This window comes from Lissotriton helveticus, chromosome 3_1 (assembly GCF_964261635.1).
Source record: "Lissotriton helveticus chromosome 3_1, aLisHel1.1, whole genome shotgun sequence".
Lineage (NCBI taxonomy): Eukaryota > Metazoa > Chordata > Amphibia > Caudata > Salamandridae > Lissotriton > Lissotriton helveticus.
This window is the reverse complement of record NC_136061.1, coordinates 1,775,705,854-1,775,726,220: the sequence shown is the minus strand read 5'-3', so window position 1 is coordinate 1,775,726,220 and position 20,367 is coordinate 1,775,705,854. Positions and strand designations below refer to the sequence as shown.

Sequence of the window (20,367 nt, the reverse complement as noted above, 5' to 3'; positions counted from 1 at the left end):
TGAAGAAAGTAGGAGCAGCAGCCAGAAGCCCATGAGAATAAGAGGAAACAGGGCAAGGTGAGAGACTCTCCCAACCTGCTCCTGTGGCTTTTGAATGCCATCTTCTGAGCCCCATGAACCTTGGTCTTTTGCAAGTACTGCAGTGCTTGGGCACAAAGGCAGCCACCGACGCAACAGGATACCCCCTTCTGAGCCTCCAAGTTTGTCAGTAAAGGCCAAAGAAGTTTGATGAACCAGTCTTGGATCATGGACTGAAGTTGTAGGAACTCTCACTAACAGGATAGCCTTTCCAGTGAATGAGGAAATATAACGACTTCGGAAAATTTAGGACTCACATGTTTAACTGAGTTTGTTTCCCAGTTCACATCTACCATGATAGGGTGAAGAGGAGCGAGCCACCAAAAAGGATAAGGTACAAAAGGCTTCAGCTGGGAGACATGAAAAGTAGGGTAAATCTTCCAAGAATTAGGAAAACGAAGCCTAAAGGCAACTAGATTGATTTGTTTGGTTATAACAAAGGGCCCAAAGAAGGACGATTCCTGACTAGGTAATGTTCGAGTGGGCAAAATCATGGAAAACAACCAAACCTTCTCTCCCATTTTAACATTTGGAAACAATCTTCTTAACTTGTAAATCGTAGCCTTCATAACTGTCTTAGAATCCTGGTGATGAATTAAACCCAGATCTGTTGACTGCGTGTGAGTGTTTGATTGGTTCAGATGCTCCGTCCATCACCACCCCCTTTTGTACCGCTTTGTCCGCCATAAGTTGGCAGAGTATGCTCAGACGTGAGTCCCTTGCTCACTTTGCCACTGGATTCAAGCAAGCCGGGCTGAACGAAGTTAGCGGAGAATCAGCGGAGCAGCGCAGCGGATCAGCAGAGCGGGTCTGCCGAGCCGCCGGAAAAAACAGAGAAAGCCGAAACCGCAGCCGAGCCACAGCCGAGGTGGTTGGAAGGTAGCAGGCAGCGGTCTTTTCGGCAAGTGCTTTCAGCATGGGAGAGATTCCATATTCCCCGCAGCTCGCCGCCCTTTCTTGCAGCTGCACAGGCGTCAGGACCGGTTTCAGGACCGGCAACTACAAAGGAGGTGAGGCTGAGGGTGGGGCAAAGACGCGAGCGCGGCCGCCGATAGAGGCGGCCGCTAAGTAAGAGCCCGGGGGTTTGACATAGGCGGGTCTGACTAGGTCGGATTTTGCTCATATGTCTCCCCCGAGTGCCCCGCTTGCAACTAGTTGCTTTTATGGGCTCTTCCAATAGCCCCCTCACCAATAGCCCCCTCACAGCCCTTTCTTGACAGCTAGTGTGGGGCTACTGCTAATAAACTGCCTCCCTAGCCAAAAGGGTCCTGGCTGCAGAGGCGCTAGAGATCGAGATCGAACCACGGACTGAATCAAACCTGAGGCAAGGAGAGGAGCCGAGCAGCGAAGGAGCTGCTGTAACGGAGGCAGCGTTCAGGGCACTGGACACTAGACAGGGGGGTTCTTTTTGTGTCTTTCTTGTGTTCTGTCCTCTCACTGACTTCCCAAGTGCCTTTTTTTACACCAGTAAACAACCCACCGAAACGTTACACAACATAATCACTACCACACCTCGCTACCCTCCCTTTCGGCAGCTGTTCCTACTGTTCCTACTCACAGGGGGGCAGACAGGCTTGGGAGGGGGATTGGAGGTGGAGGTGGAGTAGGAAAGTGGAGCAGAGGTGGCATAGGTGGCCGGACGGACCTTAATAAAATTGGAAAGAATGAGATCTGGAAAAGTGCGGCTGAATATAAGTATCAGGTCAAAAAAGAACGCGAAAATACTTACCAGGGCGCACAAAAGGCAAGTAGAAAAAGGAAGAGGATAGTACAAAGAGAGAGACTAGTGTCGGCACCTGAACTAGCAGTTCCAAGCCCAAACCAAAGTAACATTGGGATCAAAAAATTCTTTTACCTAAAAGACCCCATGGCGACCATCTATGGACCAACGCAGGAACAAGACCTCCAACCTAGCCCAATTATACCGGTACCATGCGCAAAAGAGAATACGCAGGATCAATCTATCACCAAGAAGGTAGAAAAAAATGAATCGCAAAGTACTCATAATGAGAATAGTCCAATAAACAATCAAATAGACCAGCTACAAACATCCAGGCCCTCGGCAAAATAAAACAGCAATATTGGCCCTTGCAAGTCCCTTGTAGTAATAGCCCAAATAAACAGGAATGACTCCCAAATTCGTGAAAGAATCGAGGAAATAAAGATCATAGATAAAGGAGAGGTGAAAGAAACGATAACGGGGAATAATTTGGGGGCAAAGCATACAGCCCCACAGGACAACTCATGGCTAACCTCTCTTTCCCTACCGGATGACATAAGCTTGGACAGACACACAGGAAGAGAAAATAACAATCAATCCCAGTTAGAAGCATACTCAAAGATCAGCCAAGGTCTACAAACTAGTCATGGACGACAAGGAGACCAGGAAAACGGTCACAGTAGTAACGGAAGACTGGAATCTACCCCATTGCATAAAGGCCAAAACAAAACTAGAGGAAGATCTAATAACAACCGAAACCCAGAATCTCCAATTACGATATCATCTATGAGTGAGTCGGACGAAGAGTCAGAGGTACTGGAAATACCGTTCAGAAAAGATGAAAAGGCCACATGGGGTAAAACATTAATAAACACTTTAGATCAAGCAATTAAAGCATTGAATTTCCAGTCAGATAAAATGGATGTCCAAATCGACCTAATAAACCTTATTGCGGGTCACATTTCAGGTATAAACACCCGGCTGGACCACATGGCAACCCTGCTTCTAGGGAGGGTCGAAAAGGGACTCCATACAGAGATCATCAAGCCAAGCTGCATATACGGCAAATTAGTGGACAATATGTCAAATTTACCGATCATACTAAATGACATCCTAAGGGCGGTCCAATCTTCAGTGGATATAAAACAAAACATCATATCCACGAGTCATACTAAGGAAACAAATTTGGAATTAGAAAGTAGTAGTCAGCAGATAGAAATTGATCCTAACCAAAACAGCTACGTAGAGGAACAGCCAAGTAAGACAAGTGAAGAAAAGTCCGACAATGGAGTAAGTCAAATAGAGGAGGCACGAAATGTAACAATTCAAACTAAAGTCAAACTAACAAAAAGAGAAAGAAAGCGTGCTAGAAAAGGAAGGATACAACTTAAATTCCAACCTACAACAGACACTCATATGTACCCCATCTTTCATCATACCTCCTCTAAGAAAAAGAAACCAGCTTCTGAAGTAACCATCTCTGAGCATACAGTCAAGTCCCCAGACCAACCAGCCCAGTCAAGTGCAATGAATGGGAATATCCAGAATACAGAATCACCAATAGTTCCTACTGATACAAAATCAAAACAAATGCAATGGAATAAACATTTGGAAAAAAAAACAACAGGAGCTCAGGATATAGATAATTCTCAAGACGAGGTTGATGGAAGGGTTTTAGTTCAAGAACCCTGTGTAAATCGGATAGTAACGATTCATCAGCCAGATGAAATGCAAATACCTGAGGTCAAATCTTTAAATCAAGGAATGGGACATCAAAATGCCGCAATCAATGCGGACAACATACAAAATGTAATAAACAAAGCCAACCAGAGGCAATCGTCAAAAAGTGTAGAGGAAAAAGGAAATTTAAGAACATCAATAAAAATTAATTCAAACGAAGAAGGACGAACCTGCAGTATTGATCAAACAAAAATAAAAATAGTGTGCACTCAGACACTCAAGAATAGAAATAATGATAAAATCACAGATCAAATAAACAATATGGATTATAAACAAAATTCAGATAGGATTAACGAACCTATTACTCACCCTATAAGAACAGCCGATTTCAATGAAAAAATAATAATAAATACCTTGAGTCAAGGGAGAAGAATAATCATAAATGGAGAAAGAACACAAGACTCAAAATCAGAAGAAGCAAAATGGAATTCTCAAATAACAGAAGACAAACTGGTATTTACACCAGATTACCAGACAACAGGGGGTCAAGACTTCTTGAATAGAGGTAATATAATGCGGCTGCTGGGAGAAATACCAGAACTGGACGACATTACATCCCAAAACCTTCTGTCTGTAGAATTTAAAAACACAAAAAACAAACCAGAAGTAGAAGAGTCTTTAACCATCTGGTCGTCTAAGGACATAGTTGATAGAATACTTGCTATGAGCCCGTCCTTTGAAGCTTGGGGCATAAGACTAAGGCGGGAAGAACGGAAAAAATACCCATTCCCACTTTTAAAAAACACAACTACAAGCAAAAGGAAAATGGAAGAGGTGAATACACAAAAAACATGTCTAAAGGGAGCATGCTCAGTAACCCCACGAAAAATATTACAAAACACAAAAAGACAAGAAAAGGCAGGGGTGCAAGGAGGAGCCCAGGAACAAACTATTGACTGGTCCTGGGTGGCATCGGCTTTGAGCAATAAGTGTACCTAGCAAACCTAAACATTTAAAAGAAAATAGAAAACCAACGTTACAAATAACAGTTTGTAATCAAAATGATTTAACTGATACAAACCCTCTTATGATCAATCTCTGCTCCTGGAACGTTCGCGGTTTTAATAGCATGGGGCATGACCAAGAAACCATAAATTTCTTGGAACAGCACGATCTAATATTGCTACAAGAAACCTGGAACTTGTATCAAACTTCCATCCCGGGTTATATTGAGTTTCACGTCCTCGCCGAAAAATTATCAAAATTTGGTCATCCGAGAGGAGGCTTGTCAACATTCATCGCCCAGCATTACAGATGGCAAGCAGAAGAAGTAGACACTGGGGCAAAGTGGATACAAGTAATAAAACTTACGGAGAAGTTGGACCAGGGTCCATGTATTCATAACCTACTATTGATCAACGTTTATGTACACCCTGAAAAGAAAAAGAAAAATGAAAAATTGATAACATTACTAACTTTGATCAAGGCATTGCAAAAAGCCCATGAGTCATATTCCATGATAATCTCGGGGGATTTTAATAGCAATTTAACGAAAGATGATAAAATAATCCGAGCTCTTGGTGAATTGGACCTTTTTATCCTGAATAAGAACGACAATGGAGACAATGGCATACCTGTAACTTTTGTAAGTGGAAACCGGAAGTCAACAATAGACTTCACAATAATGAGCAAAAATTTAATATCAAAGGTGAGCTCATTTTCAATAGGGCAACGTGTGGAAAGTGATCACCTACCACTAATTACCAAAATAAAAATGGGGGTTAGTAAGACTGAAAAACAAAACAACATCAATCAGTTTACTGAAAAATTCAATCTGCGTAAACTGAAATGGGGAGGAAAGGAAATAAACCCAACAATGGATAAATTCAAAAACGAACTGCTCAGACTAACACCGGAAGAAAAAGAAAACCCAATAAAAACATGGGTATACCTATGTGAAGTCGTAACAAGGTGCCCCCCAATCAAAAATCATAACGCGAAACGAATCAGTAGTGGGAAAAAGCCTTGGTATAATATTACCTTGAGAGAGGAAAAAAGGAAAATCGCAGGAGAAGTCCGGAAGCAGGTATTAAATATAAAAAGCGGAATAAAACCAGACAAGTTGAAACTGAAAGCCATGCGGAAAAGATACAAGACCGTGCTGAGTAACGCAAAAACATCATACCAAAATGAAATTTGGACTAAATTACTAATTGCTGGGAAACACAAAAACGCCCGAACATTTTGGGGTATCATCAATAAGTTGACAAAGGGTGACTCCTTAACACAGGAATCGTTTTTGGCCACTATAGGTGTGGCAGGGTATACTCAGACATGAGTCCCTTTCTCACTGCTCCATCAGGATTCAAGCAAGCCGGGCCGAAGAGGCTGAAATGCCAGAAACCGGTCCCCGGTAGCTTGTCTCCTTTCTGGTGAAGAATTGGCTTGGTAGTTTGGTCTGCCCTGTTCCCATGATGCACTGGGCCAGGGACAGAGTAATTTGCATATAGCCAGGTTCTGAGCTGGGATGGGGCAGTGAGATAAATAACGGTGATGGATCAAGCCCTGATCTTTGGACTGGGTAAGAGTGGTCTGCTTAATTCAGACACTCTGTTCATCACCACCCCCTTTTCTGAATCGTTTTTGGCCACTATAGGTGTGGCAGGGTATACTCAGACATGAGTCCCTTTCTCACTGCTCCATCAGGATTCAAGCAAGCCGGGCCGAAGAGGCTGAAATGCCAGAAACCGGTCCCCGGTAGCTTGTCTCCTTTCTGGTGAAGAATTGGCTTGGTAGTTTGGTCTGCCCTGTTCCCATGATGCACTGGGCCAGGGACAGAGTAATTTGCATATAGCCAGGTTCTGAGCTGGGATGGGGCAGTGAGATAAATAACGGTGATGGATCAAGCCCTGATCTTTGGACTGGGTAAGAGTGGTCTGCTTAATTCAGACACTCTGTTCATCACCACCCCCTTTTCTGAATCATTTTGTCCACCATAAGCGTGGAAGGGTATACTCAGACATGAGTCCCTTGCTCACTGCTCCATCAGGATTCAAGCAAGCCGGGCCGACGACGCCTGAAATGGCAGAAACCGGTCCCCGGAAGCTTGTCTCCTTTCTGGTGAAGAATTGACTTGGTAGTTTGGTCTGCCCTGTTCCCATGATGCACTGGGCCAGGGACAGACTAATTTGCATATAGCCAGGTTCTGAGCTGGGATGGGGCAGTGAGCTAAATAACGGTGATGGATCAAGCCCTGATCTTTGGACTGGGTAAGAGTGGTCTGCTTAATTCAGACACTCTGTTCATCACCACCCCCTTTTCTGAATCCTTAACACAGGAGGCAGGCATTGGAGAATGTAAGTGGATCCAACATGTGAAAAAAATGTTCATTGATAGGGCAGATGGTCAAAACAGACAATGTATACGAGACTGTGAAACGTGCACTAGAAACTCCGAACATGCAGATAGTATCTTAAGAACAGGAAACAGACCTCCAGAAGAAACTCAGAAGATAACTGTGGGTTGTGAAAATTGGAAACCTGAATTCACTCTCACTAGTAAATTAGAGAAATTAGTAGACACATTTCCAGAAACCCTGGTAACAACAGACCAACTAAAAACAATAATAAATCGCCTGAAAAAAGAGGGGGCACCGGGTCCCAATGGGCTTCCAAATTCCATCTTTAAACATTCGCCTGAATTCTGGGCAGACTATTTAACACCACTTTTTAACACAATTTACAACCAGAAAAAACTGCCCAGATCTTGGAATGGGAGCATAATTCACCCCATTTTTAAACAAGGGGATCACAATGAGCCTGGGAACTACAGGCTGATTTCGCTGACAGATGTGGAGGCTAAATTATATGGGTCATGCTTATTATTACACCTTCAAGACTGGATGGAATACACAAATATAATACCGATGTTTCAAACGGGTTTCCGGCTAAGAACCGGTACATTAACAAACCTGATAACCCTGTCTTTGTTAAAAGAAAAAGCAGAAAAAAGGAAGACAAAACTGTACGCTTGTTGTATAGACCTGCGAGCAGCCTTCGACAGAGTGAACAGAACCCGACTATGGGGAAAATTAAGATCATGGGGCCTCCCGAAGAAATTGCTGGAGGCAATTATAAGCTTGTACAGTAACACCTGGGCTCGAGTTAAATTGGGAGATGGTTGCAGCATCACCGCCGAAATTACAACACAACAGGGTCTGAAACAAGGCTGTGTATTGGCACCAAGTTTATTCAACCTATATATGTCAGACATCGTCAGTCACATGGAGGTCGGGAAGGCCATCCACCCTATTTGTCAAAAATCCCAATCCCTTTCCTGCAGTATGCGGATGACATTGTTGTTCTGAGTCAAACGCCAATAGGCCTGCAAAGGATGATTAACAACTTAGTAACTTATTTGGAACATGAATACTTGGAATTAAATGAAGATAAAACCAAAGTGGTCCGCATTGTGGGTCCAAAATAGTCAACATTTAAATGGTACGCAAATGGCACCCAAATAAAGGAGGAAACCTCATATAAGTACCTAGGTCTGAAACTGGGGCGAGGACAAATGAACAAAGAACATAAAACAGATCTAAAAGCAAAAACACAGTCTTTGATCTACGCATACCGACAATTGCAAAAAAAACTAAGCTGACCAAACTACAGACATCTGCTGGAAGTAATGAAAGCACAATCCCTACCCACCCTGTCATATGCATTGGTCACTTGGTGTGGCAAAGAAGCGGGGCTGTTAAACAGCTTACAAACAAAGATATATAAAGCAGCCTAACCCTCCCAAAATCGGCAGCACCGGCGCAGGTTCGTCTGGAATTTGGCCTGCTGAACCAGAAGTTTCGCTGCATGGGAACTTTTGTGAAACTGCCATAAAATACGTACATCAGAAAAAGGATCACTGGACAAATTGTGTTGGGAAGAAATCGCTACCCAGCGGACACAACATGTGCCAAACAGTTGGGGAGACTTTTTGTCCCAATCCTTGATTCATTTAGGACTTGAAGAAACGTGGGATTCAATGCCAGATAGAAATACTTTTGACAAAATCGCAAATAACACGGTCAAAAGGGAATCCTATCTGGAAGATAAAATAAGTACCGCAAAACGACGACACGGGTGGACCGTGATATATTCATATTCTGGGATAAAGCCACAGACGTATTTGGAAAGTCACTTCAATAGGTTCCTAAAACAAAGATATATAAAACACCGATTAGGCCTACAATTTTCTAAGGACTTGTTACCATCCTGGCAAAATTGTTACAGTGACTGTTACTGTCGTCTGTGTGGATATCAAAATGAATCATTAACTCACTTATTATGTGTCTGCCCGGTGCTTAAAGAATTGAGGAGACGGCTTTTAAAGGACATTTTTAATAAACTGAACATTCGGACATCTAGGCAAGCAGTAATTTGATGGCTAGATGGATCATCCCCTATGTTGGCTTGCAGGGGGGTAAAATATATGATGAAGGTACAATCCCCCCTACAGCAAGCCGAACAGGGAATCATAGCAACAAACTGAAATATATGTCATTTTATTCTTCAAATGGCCAATAGTCTTTAATACAAGTAATATGCTAAACATGTGTTTTTAACTTATCGCAAAATGTATTTTGTAATAATTTTTAATAATTTTATACAATAAAAATTGACTTGACTTGACTTGCAAGCCGGGCTGAAGACGGCTGAAATGCCAGAAACTGGTCCTCGGAAGCTTGTTTCCGGTCCAGGGAAGGCATGGCTTGGCAGTTCGGGCTGGACTGTTCCCATGAGGCACAGGGTCAGACTGATTTGCATATGGCCATGTCTGAACTGGGGTGGCGGAGTGGGCTAAAGAACGGTGATGGATTAAACCCAGATCTGTTGACTGGGTGTGAGTGTTTGATTGGTTCAGATGCTCCGTCCATCACCACCCCCTTTTGTACCACTTTGTTTGCCATACGTTGGCAGGGTATGCTCAGACGTGAGTCCCTTGCTCACTTTGCCACTGGATTCAAGCAAGCCGGGCTGAAGACGGCTGAAATGCCAGAAACCGGTCCTCGGAAGCTTGTTTCCGGTCCAGGGAAGGCATGGCTTGGCAGTCCGGGCTGGACTGTTCCCATGAGCCACAGGGTCAGACTGATTTGCATATGGCCATGTCTGAACTGGGGTGGCAGAGTGGGCTAAAGAACAGTGATGGATTAAACCCAGATCTGTTGACTGGGTGTGAGTGTTTGATTGGTTCAGATGCTCCGTCCATCACCACCCCCTTTTGTACCACTTTGTTTGCCATACGTTGGCAGGGTATGCTCAGACGTGAGTCCCTTGCTCACTTTGCCACTGGATTCAAGCAAGCCGGGCTGAAGACGGCTGAAATGCCAGAAACCGGTTCTCGGAAGCTTGTTTCCGGTCCAGGGAAGGCATGGCTTGGCAGTCCGGGCTGGACTGTTCCCATGAGCCACAGGGTCAGACTGATTTGCATATGGCCATGTCTGAACTGAGGTGGCAGAGTGGGCTAAAAAATAGTGATGGATTAAACCCAGATCTGTTGACTGGGTGTGAGTGTTTGATTGGTTCAGATGCTCCGTCCATCACCATCCCCTTTTGTACCGATTTCTAAAATGCAGGCTCTGCAAAACTGCAGTTTTAGAAGGTGTGTCTGAAACTCAAAAGGTTCAACTGTTCCTGTTAAATGATTCCGCCACACCATGCAGGCATGATTAAGGGCCAAGATCTTGTGTTCCAGAATGGAATTCCTTTGCTCACAAGAGTTCAAGATATGGGAGATATAATGCTGCTAATTGTCCTCCTCCTAAAGCTGAAGCTTAACGACAACCATAGCAAAATTAGAGGCATTTGTTGCCACAATAATTTCTTTGGATGGATCTGGGCGTCTGAGAATAGGGGCTTGTATGAAAGCCTTTTTGAGCTTGATAAAGGTCAACTGAGCCTTTGTAGTCTAGGAAAAACCTTCAGTTAGGTTCTCCTTCTTCAGAGTGGCAGTTTTGTCACTAGTCATTTCAGCAAAGTTTGTAACAAACTGCCAATAAAAGTTAGAATGTTCTAAAAGACTTTTGGTCTCATTGATTGACTTAGGGATCGCCGGTCCAAAATGTCGGAGATGTTACGAGGGTCCATTGATAATTCGCCCTATGACAGTTGATACCCCAGGTAGACTACTTCTGTTCTTTTGAATTCACACTTCTCCATCTCACAGGACAGATGGTTTTCCCTGAGACAAAGAAGGACTGAACGAACATGATCCTCTGTAAGAGAAACTATAGTACAGGTATACTACAAGAAACTGGTTGAGGATAGAAGACAGTATGTTATTTATGAACCTCTAAAAAAAACTGCTGCAGCATTTGTAAGGCCAAAGTACATGACCCAATATGCATAGCGTTCAAAATGTGTCCGAAAGGCCGTCTTCCACTCATCACCTTCCTTAATCCAGAGCAGACGGTAAGCTCCATGGTGATATACCTTTGTGAAATGTTTTGCACCACAGATGGACTCAACTATGTCTTCGATGAGTAGACGCAGGTAACAGTCCTTAATGGTGATCTTATTTAACCCACAGTAATCAATGCAAGGTTTCAGCTCTTTAGACTTCAGAGGGACAAAGAAAAGTGGAGCTTTCCATTAGGTGATGTAGACTCTGCACTTTACCGCTGCTAATTTGTGCTAAAGGGCTTGTGCTCTTGCCCTTAAACATATTAAAATTTGCCTACACCTGATTTGCACATTTAGTTTGCAGGTAAGTTCCTAGTTTATGGTACCATATTTACCCATGTTACTAGTGGGCCTGCTGCACTCATTGTGTCACCGACTTAGGAGGCACTTTATAACATTAACATCCAGATTGTGGGGCTTCAGTTTTAGCCCCACTCCAGTGGCGACAGCCTTTATTCACTTTGCATTTGCATCATTTTCTTCTTCTGTATTTTGCTTTTCTTAATTTTTAAACCCATCTTTGTTTCTCCATTTTATTCCTTGTTCTCAGTTAATTATCCTCCTTAATTCATCCCCAAGCAAGGAAATGCAAATTTACCAAGTTTCTCATGCTTTGGTAGGCCATAAGAACCTCTCTCCCCAAAACACGTACTGAAGCATAGTTCTCTTTTTGAGCAGTTTATTTCTTATCCAATGCATTTCGGACCCATACATTGGTCCTTCGTCAGGGAAAACTGTCAACGAACAGACAATAGAACATACGTTTACAATCACTTGCTTTTCAATATTTTCAAAGAAATTAATTTAAAAAAATTACTTTCACTTCAATACAGTTTGCTTAATAATGGGAATACTATTCGTCCCTCACAATACTCGTCTATTCTAACAGTGTTAATATATTAAAATGCCCGGTTCCTCTCAACTAAATTACATTCCACCGATGGTCTTAAAACATTCTTCACTCGCAGCGGATCTAAACGCCTCTCTGTCTCACATACCTCGACAGCTACTCTTTTCCCTATTCCCACCACTTTTGTAGTCCTATTGCCTTGCAACCTGATCTTGACTTTCCTCACTGTGTGATTTCTCTAAACCTTCGTGTCCTTCGTTATTTCCCTCCCATTCTCTCAATATTTCACTCTATGCGTACCTGCCAAACATGATGTCTGCCTTTACTCTCGTGGTACTGGAAGCGTTACCTTCAGCTGTTTTTCCCGTTATTTAAATGGAAAACTCCCTCACTAATTTCTCGGACCCGTCCCCCCTCCGTTATACTAACAAATCATTCACTCGCATTAGAGACAGCCTACATTTCCCATAATCCTCCATACTAAACGTTCTCAAAGCCATGACTGGACCGAACAATTTGAACATCACGCAGACTGATTGATCAGTTTTGAAAGATTTTTCAATTACATTATAAATCATATGTCCAATGAATAAATTCTTAAAACGTTTTCACTCGACTCTTTTGTTAAGTAAACTGGCTCGCTAAACCGGATGTTTTCCCCTTGCTTGAAGAGTCCAAAAAATGTTAATTTATACGTTTGTCTTTAAATACGTTTTCATCTGTTGGGTGCTAACCCCATGGGGCATGAAAGTGGACGTTTTAACATAGTTATGGGTTGCACACCTGTCCTTCCACCAAAAGTTTTTTAACACTATTATTCACATAATCTTATCGTGCGGCGTGCTCACTGCTTGACATGCCAAGCCCACTTTATAACATGTCTCATGTCATTCATTGCAGCATGTAGTGTAGTTTTAAACTGCCATTTCAGTCTTGCACAATACATCTTTTGCCAGGCCTAACTCTTCCCTTTTAATACATATAAGTCAACTTAAAAGTCTATAAGGTGGGGTGTCTGGTATTTAAAGAGTAGGACAGGACATGTGGGTTTAGGTTTCTTCAAGTCCTGGTAGTGGTAAATACCTAAAGTCGTTTTATACTCCTGTAAGGCCTATCCCTCCCATTGACTAATCCTGGGTTACCTTATTATATAGCATGAGGGCTAACTTTGGATTGGGAGCAAAAAGGAATGTCCTGTTAAGACACAAATAAATTGGAATTTTAAATTCTCATTCATATTGAAGTCAAATGTTTAAGTTCCAATTCAGAAAATGCCACTTTTAGGAAGTTGGCATTATCTTATCAGCACCATTTATGCTTTCTGCCAGTGTCCTGGGTCACATGACTGTTAATGACTACTGTTGGGGTTTGTGTATTCCTCTCGGAGAGTGACACAGAGGGGACCAGGTGTGGGCAGGATGGTTGGGGCGGATTCGTGCCATGCCCCACTTTCACTTTTACAGGCTTGCCTTCAGCACCAGCCTTTTGTCACACCAGGCTTTTTGGAGCCTTGACAGGGGAATGTGAGCACTTCGGAATTTCTAGATGTGGGAGTACAAACGGGTGTTCTCGCACACTCATTGGCTGGCACCTGGTATAAATACTAAATACTGGGCCCTCAGGAGAACTTTTCAGTACACCACTGGACCTGTGGAAGATTCAGAAGGACTGCCAGGCTGCCAGAAGTATTGCCTGCTACCAAAAGGACTACTTTGCTGCTTGAAGGTCTGCATTGCTGCACGAAGGAGACCACCAGAGAGAGTGACTCTGATGGATAGTGGACCATCTCCTGTACGGGCTGTGCTGCATATATACTTTACACATTGCCTCTAAGATAAGACTGACTGCTTTATGTCAATCTACCAGAGGGTTAAGCACAGGCTACTTCAGTGACGTTTGTGGTTTTCCCTAGCAAGCAAGAATTGTTGTTGTTGAGTGGGGTTTTCATATCCCAAACCAATTGCTCAATTTCTTACAACCATGCAATCAGGCCATACCTAATGTCCATGTCTAAATATTTTCTCAGAATCTGTTTCTCGTGCTCGGATACAGAGTACATTCTACCATAAGGATTTATGGCTTTGGGTGTGGTCTGGTTGGCACAATCCAAATCTCTGAGGAGGGATAGACAAAGAGCTGGGTGTCTGAAAGATATGAGAAAATTCCTGAATGTGCAAAGTCTGAATAATAGTAGCTTGAGATTGGTCTTCAGAACATGCTTGTACTACGGGAGCCCAATAATTCCCGCCTGAGTAACAGCTAACTCTGCAGAACAGCGATGATAGAGATACAATTCTGGTCTCCCAGGTGACATAGGTCCTGTGTGGTTCCATCCAGGGTACCACAAGCACCATTGCATAGTTAGGAGTCGTGATTAGATCAAAAGCAACTGTCTCTTTATGATTGCTTAAAGACACTTCTGTGATTGTTTGTATGTGATCCTGAGACAACTTCTTCCTTATTGGAATTTGGGCTCTCTGGGCACAACTAAATTCCATATACATGCTGACGGCATCTGAATCTAAAAGAGCAGTAACAGAGACAGACTGGTCAGGCTGGATTTGAGGATAACTCTAACTCGAACAAGTGTGACTAGAATTCACTGGCGGAACTGAAAACTTTAGGGTAGTAGAATCTCCCACTCCTTTCTCCCGCACTAAGGACAAGACCTGACATTTCTTGTGGTCTGGAGGGTCAAACAGTACAATTCCACAGAAGATAGTTAGAACTTCTCCAAAAGAGTCACAAAGCTTACCATATGTCTTTGTTCCCTTTCAGTGTTAGGCAGGGGGACCTCTAGTACACCTGAGCTGCTTTGGCTCATCAGGCACCTCAAAAGAAAGAATAACTGACAGCAATTGACTAAGTCCACGTAAACCCTTGGAAAGAAGGAGTAGGTGAACTTCTGGCTTATCTGTTTTTCCCTTTTTTGTTCTGTAAGTCTGTGTTCAATCAAGAGAACCTGGTCAAGAAGTTCAGTAAATGAGGAAGCTTGTGGAACTCTTGCTTATTCATCCTTTAGCTCCTTTTTTAACCCTCTTTAGAATAAAGACATCTGAGTGTGTGCCACCCAGGTGGCCTCAGTAGAAAGCAAAAATGAGTGCAATATGTGAGCACTTCAGAATTTCCCTTATAGATCTACTACACTTCATCCTCAGTAGAAGCTTCACGATCTGGTCTCTCAAATATCTTCTGTATATTTGCCAAAGAATCAGGTTAAATATTCAGGCAAGGATCTTTAACAAAAAACAGACGAATCGCCCAGGCCAGAGTTCCACCAGTCAAAGAACCAATCAAGTATCTCACTTAGAAGCAGTCAGAAGAAGATTGTCCAGGTCAAAAGGCAAAATAGACCACCAGGCTATCAAAAACTTCTTCAACCCTATAGGATCTCTTGAAACTTTGATGGTGATGGTCTTACGACATTCTTGTTCCTCAGTTGGTCCAATTCCAGTATTTGTTGCTAGAGGACAGCTGCCAGATCATCAGCAGGATCCATGCCAGACATAGTTGGATATATTTGGCATTGCAACATGTTCAGGGCTGGACATCTACGTGATATCCAGATCTTACACTGTCTAAGGAAAGGGTGACTGTTACCGGAAGTTACATTGTCACCACACACTGGAATATGTGGTAGGCAATTGCTCTAAGACGCTGCCATCTTCGCAAAAGCCAATGCCATAAAAAACCTCCTTACTGATGAAGTTGTCATAAGGTTGGAGAAAACCAGGAATAAAGGTGAAGAAGTCTTAAGAGTGAAGCTCGGGATCAGGAAGAGGAGACAGTGAGGAAACAAGTGAAGGAACTGAGGAAAACAGCTTTGTTGTGACTCACGCTCTAATTAAGACTGATGCCTTTAAATAGTAAAAGAACATGAAAACAAAATACCTCAAACACCATATAACAGTAAAAATATTGAATTGGGAAAGTCTGGAAGAAATGAAGGTAGGAACAGCCATGCAGGAAGAGAAATGAAAAGAGAATGAAATCTGAGGTGGACTTACTGCTTAGACGTCTTAAAAGGCAGGTGCAAACCCCAAGCAGATGATTGCCTTTTCGAATTAGAAGAGAGATGGAGCACCAACCATTAGCCCCAGAGCATGAGAGGAGACAGGCCCAGATGAAAGACTCTCTCAGCCTTCAGCTGCAAGCTTTGTACGGCGTCTTCTGAGCAATAAGAACCGCAAGACTCCGCAAAGTGCCAAGGTTCTCAAGTGCCCAGGCAGGCAAAAAGACATGGATGTAATGCAACACTGTTCCAGATGAGCTGCAATGCCTGTAACATAGTGCAATATGATTGATCATGCAGATCGTTCTCCCTTGGAAGGCCTGATGCATACATTTCTAACAAAACAACATTTCCTAAGGCGTACGGACCAACAAAACACTTTTTGGCATATTATTCAAAGGTCTCTGTGCAGTATCTGGGTTCCTCAGCCAAGGCGCTTCATTAACTGAAACCTGCACAGTTAAGGCTTATTTTAACACACTGTTTGCAATCTTGCCTTCATTTAACCTGAAGAGGGTGTGAGCACCAGAGACTTACTGCCATCTCAGCCTCTGATAATACTCTACAAATAAAAGCTGCATTCTGTCCTACTGGAACCAAGCTTAAACCAATTGACGAGTCCCAATCAGGGGTTACTTGTGTTTCATTTCAGGGAGAACCTGGCCTGGCAGTTTGAGCTGGACTGTTTCCACTGGGGTAGTGTCAAGACTAATTTTCATATTGTTGGGTTTAAACTGAGGTGGCATGGTTGGCAAAAAACAATGGGTTAATGCTACCCCAAGGAATTTCCAGTGAAGAGACAAATTATAAACATTCCTCACATCACTTTTTGTGTTTTGATTAAAGGCAGTAAGTAGTCTGTAAGTGTGTGTGTCTGTGTGTGTATACACCCCCTCCTACTTCGGTGCCTCTGTGTTTCAGTATGCACTGTCTCTATTGTCTAAATATGCTCAGAATTGCTGCTACCATCTCCCTAGTCTGTGCAATGGGAAGTTGATGTTGGTCAGGATGTGGTGTGGACATACCCAGCAGTGGAGACCTCTGTACTGACAGCATGAGGTGATCCAAGGTGATGCTAGCATGCCCTGAAATAAAGTTAGATACTCAAGATAAGTCAGTGACACTTCACTAAAAATAAAAGGAACTTATTGGGATGCAGGCTCAATGTTCTCTTACTTTGTAAACAGCCCTGCTTCACGTGCAGCCTGTATTTCAATCCAACCACTAGTGCGACTTAGCCCCAGTTAATGGGAATCCCCTTGCCATCATGTGAGCTGCAAGGGCTGGGTGAACGTTTTCTGAAATCGCAACCACAGTTAGTTCAACCTCCTTTGATTTTATGGAATGACACGGAGGCTAACATTATGCAAATCTCCTTTATTGCTAACTCATAGCAGAAACAAATATAGAACTTTTAACAACATTCTAATAAGGTATAAAGTTCCGCCACTCACAGTCTTCTCCCTTCTTTGTTGCTGCTGCTCACAGGATACGTACAGCCTTTAAAATCTAATACTCCATCTGCATTTGTACTTGATCCCTCCCTGCCTCTCCTTTTCATCTATGTTGTAACTCTCTGTTTCAAGCAGTTTAAAACTTAATTACTTTCTTCGTACTGTTCTCTCCATGGGGAGGAGGGTGGTTCTCATGTATAACATTTTTTTCTCTTATAAGGATGTGCTGGAGGATCACCCACCTCCATACCCTGCACATGCTGGTGTTTCTTTCGGCTCTTTGAGGTAGATAAAAATGTCTTCACAGGGAACTGGCTTTTCTTTGAAAAAAACAGTTCTGTGCTCCTTCCCCCAGCTTCAAAAGCTGAGTCTGAGCCATAGCCCCCTCTAAGACCAGTTTGCAGAGGACATACTACCCCCCCCCCCGGCTGACAAGCTATGGGAGTTGACTCACCCATCTGCAACAGCCTTGCAGAGTCATCTTGTGGTCCCAGGCATTGCGTCCTCATCAGGGAGTCAGATCTGCACATCGGAGTTGCTGGCAGCCCTCCCTCTCCGCAGCGGCTGCTGGCTTGCTCTAAATAAGATCAGCAGTGCAACAGCAATCACACTGGTTAATTATTAATAATAATGGGGAGAGGAGTTGGCCTGACGGCTAGGGCGGTCGACCTCAAATCTGGGGAACTGGGTTCAAGTCTCGGCAATGATGCTGAACATCCTGTCATTCTGGGCAAATCACTTAATCTCCCTGTGTGTCACAGCTAGGCTATAGCTTATGAGAAATAGGGGTTGGGACTACATATCCCAGAATGCTTGTAAAGTTAGTCCTACCTCTAACTCTTCGTTTTGCTATCTAAGCTCCTTTCTCCTTCACTCCGGTGCTTGTCACCTGAGTATTTTGATTCGGGACTTGTTGGAGGAAGAGTTCGTTTACTGAGACGCGTGTTTATTCGGAATTGTTTGGAGTTTTGGCTGTTTGGATTGACACGCATTCGGCGGCAGCTTTACGGCGTTTCAGAGCCGTTTGTGGTACGCGACTTCCTTTAGGACCTAGCGCTGATGCGCGAACACGGCGGCTGCCGTGTTCATTAATCTTTTCTGTATTTCTTGAACGTTATCGTAATCTGCTTTGGGAAAGACTCGGAGTTCATCAAGGCAAAGTCCGAGGGGGGCTATTGTCGGAAGACGGCGTGGGAGATCTAGTGTTTGTGCCTACGCTATCAGCTGGAGGAGAAAACGCATAGATACAACTGAAAGTAACATTCACCGGCCCTCACGGAGCTGCAGAAAACATAGGAGGGTTTTATCTTTGATTCTACCAGGCACCTTAAATCCGTCTGCCAGCTAAGTACTATTCTTTGACAATCCTGTACGGTTGGGTAAATAACTTGGTGGAGTCCTAGCAGCAATTCGGACTTTACAAAGAAGTCAACACTTTCTGTTTCTTTATTTTATTTTTTACTTTTTGTGCTTTTTCTTGATTCAAGAGTTGGATGCAGGGTACTATGTAAGTGTAGTGAATGCTTGAGTATTGGGATAAGTAAAAGAGAAGAAGGCAGGGTAGGTTCCACTCATTGCATGTTCCTTTTGTCTTGCCTGCAGGAACCCGAGAACAAGCATAGAAGTGACGTTCCAACTTCTGCTTCATGATCTTCATTGATTTCTCTGCCACAACTTTATTGTTTCCTTTGTCCCTTTTTACCCTTCCCCCAGCTGTGGTATATCTCTGGAGTGGTTCATACATAGCTCAGAGAATACCGTAGAAGGGGTAGTGGTATCTTAGCATCGCTCCTGTTGTATCCGGCTGAAAGGTTAGTGGAACCTTCATTCTTTGACAGAGTGACAAGCCCACGGTCAAATACAACCCGAGCGATGGACACAAATACGGTTCTCACCACTGTGCTTGAAACCCTAACCACCTTAAGAATGGAGGTTGATGCTTTTAGGGGAGAAGGCCAGGACTTGAGTAATGAGGTGGGTGTGATGCGTAAAGAGATGGCGGGAATGACACGCACAAGCCCTACTACTAGCAGGGGTGTACCTATTATTAGAAATTGGACATTGCCTCCCCCCTCGGTCCTGGGTGGTAATCAAAGTCAGGAGAATGGAGGAGGGGTGTCTACTATCCAAGTATTACAACCTCCTCAGTTGCCCTTAGCTCCACCGGAGAAATTCCTTGGCGATCCAAATAAATTTGGTATTTTTTTAGGACAATGTAAGCTACATTTCCTGTGTATACCAGCTGTATTTCCGGATGATCAGACTAAGACAGCGTTCATGATGTCCTATTTAGGAGGGAACGCTGCTAGCTGGTCTTTTACGTTGGTTGAAAGAAATGACCCTGTATTGAATGATTTTAACGCTTTCTGTGATGAAATGCGTAAATTGTTCGATAGAAAGGCGCATCAACTATCTTTGGATAGAGAGCTTATCACATTACGACAAGGATCGCAGGATTTACTAACTTACATTACTAATTTCAACAGGTTAGTAATAGAAACTGATTGGCCTGTTGCAAAGAGAGTGTCGTTGTATTACCAAGGGCTGAGGGGTGAATTGAAAGATGTCTTGGCACAAGTTGTACACATGCCTACCAGTTGTGAGGAGTTGATAGACTTGACAGTACAGTTGGACCATCGTTTACAGGAACGGAAAGGAGACAAACACCGTACAGATGGCAGATTCTACTTCCCTAAAATGAAGCCAGTGGTCGAAGATGCCTCTCCTGTAAGTAATGGGAGTGAACCAATGCAGATTAGCGGTGTGAGGGGTCCTTTGAGTACGGAAGAGAGGAATAGACAACGCCTGCTAAAGTTATGCATGTACTGTGGAAGGCCGGGACATTTCATCAAAGACTGTAAAGCAAAAAAACAGGTGAAGATTAGAGAAAGTCAAGAATCCCGTAAAGTGCCTGCTGTAGAATATCCATCTGAGACGTCGGGAAATGGGTATTCTCAAACAGGTCAGAGACCCCTTGTTTGAGAATAAGTGAAGGAGAGGTCTTACCTGCTTTAGCAAACACCATGCAACATACAGCACCCCATATGAATGTGTGTGTTACACTGGAATGGAAAAAGGCGGAACCCGTTCTTGTGCATGTGTTATTGGACTCTGGGTCC

General features: G+C 43.3%; 1 long non-coding RNA gene across 1 annotated transcript in view; it reads right to left on the bottom strand.

Annotated features, from left to right (window-relative positions):
* Window positions 1-20,367, bottom strand: part of LOC144823795 (uncharacterized) — a 184,706-nt gene that overhangs the window by 112,817 nt on the left and 51,522 nt on the right. Inside the window, exon 2 of the long non-coding RNA XR_013608839.1 lies at window positions 15,790-16,061. This is a non-coding gene — a long non-coding RNA (uncharacterized LOC144823795). The remainder of the gene's footprint in view (window positions 1-15,789; window positions 16,062-20,367) is intronic.